The sequence below is a fragment of the Amphimedon queenslandica genome, unplaced genomic scaffold (genome assembly GCF_000090795.2).
Source record: "Amphimedon queenslandica unplaced genomic scaffold, v1.1 AMPQUscaffold_2739_Cont25260, whole genome shotgun sequence".
Lineage (NCBI taxonomy): Eukaryota > Metazoa > Porifera > Demospongiae > Haplosclerida > Niphatidae > Amphimedon > Amphimedon queenslandica.
Genome location: NW_003556927.1, coordinates 1 through 1,330, shown reverse-complemented (window position 1 = coordinate 1,330; position 1,330 = coordinate 1). Strand labels below are relative to the sequence as shown.

The window sequence follows — 1,330 nt, the reverse complement described above, 5'->3', positions numbered from 1 at the left end:
TGAGCGCAAAGGAAAGGTTAGCAACTGAGGAATACTCTATATAACTTATCATTTTCTAGGTATTACAATAATGGTGTAATGAAGAATATAAGGTTTGTACTTATATTAATTTTTATAATACCCGGTAATTATTGTTTTCTTTAACATAGAAATCAATAAAGAAGCAGAAAGTATACATAGTCCATCAGTCACCTCTACATAAAGGTATAACTTCTTCATGTTGGTATTGTATTATTGTATTCACTTTTTTTAGTCATAACTCATGAGACAAAGGCTAATCAATGAAGCAATTCAAGACAGAAAACAATAGATAACTTATTTTATTTTTTGTGATTTTTAATATTAAATTTAAAATTATTATAGTGATTAATTAATAGTAATAACAATGAATATATAATGAGTTCAGTCATGAATCACTCCCGTATACGGAGTGATACAGGAAGATTTACAGAATGTAGCTATCCCGTAGCTACGGTGATGATACTGTAATTGCCAAAAGTTGGTGTATCTTAAAGATATACGGTATCTGATACATAACTGATATCTTAACTGATACAGAAAAAAATTCTTGGCTGTGTAGGGCGTAGCTGATCTGAGCAAAAACATAACATTAACCAAACGAAGATGTTGCTTCAGTCATGTTGTTCTTTTTTGTGTTTTACGCTATATTTAGTCACTCTTTCTCCAATTTGTACCGAGGCAGGTATGTTATAATCTTGTAAAACTAACCCTCTGTACGATTCTGTTTCTTTTAAATATCATAAACCATGACAATCTCTAGTTTATGATGGGCATCTCTATAGCATCAGATAATTGTGGGTGTATGAGTCCAGCATAATGGGTGCACTTGCTACTATTTTATCAGGGGCGGATCTAGGATTTAATTTGGGGGGGCAATTATGAGGTGTGGTCAAGTAAGCTTGTGCAGAACATTGTAGAACCATGGCAGACCTTTTAGGAAAGTCAAAATTATTGTACGGTATAAAATTCCATGGAGTATTTAATTTCACAGATTTCGTGGGTAACTTCTTAACCACAAAAATTAATACCATGGAAATGCTCACTGCGCATGTGCAGCATGTGAAAATCAATGACTTAATGCGAGGCCATATGCAAACACAAGTAAATTGACTCCCTCGAAATTAAAGAATTTCCCTAAGTCGCCAGCATCACGTTGCCTCGGGTATGAAGGCCTAAAGGCCTCCATACACTAGGCAACATGTTGCTGGCAACTTCTGTGGTCACTTTGATCTTGTGTCTAAGAATAGAATTCTGTTCTAATTTTGGAACAAAATGATTACAAGATCAAAGTAACCACAGAAGTGCTAGA

General features: G+C 34.2%; 1 long non-coding RNA gene across 1 annotated transcript; it reads left to right on the top strand.

Moving 5' to 3' along the window:
- LOC109593135 (uncharacterized) lies at positions 1–362 on the top strand. Its single transcript, XR_002190754.1, has 3 exons — positions 1–92; positions 150–204; positions 254–362. It is a non-coding gene; the product is annotated as an uncharacterized LOC109593135 (long non-coding RNA).
- Positions 363–1,330: the final 968 nt, after the last annotated feature.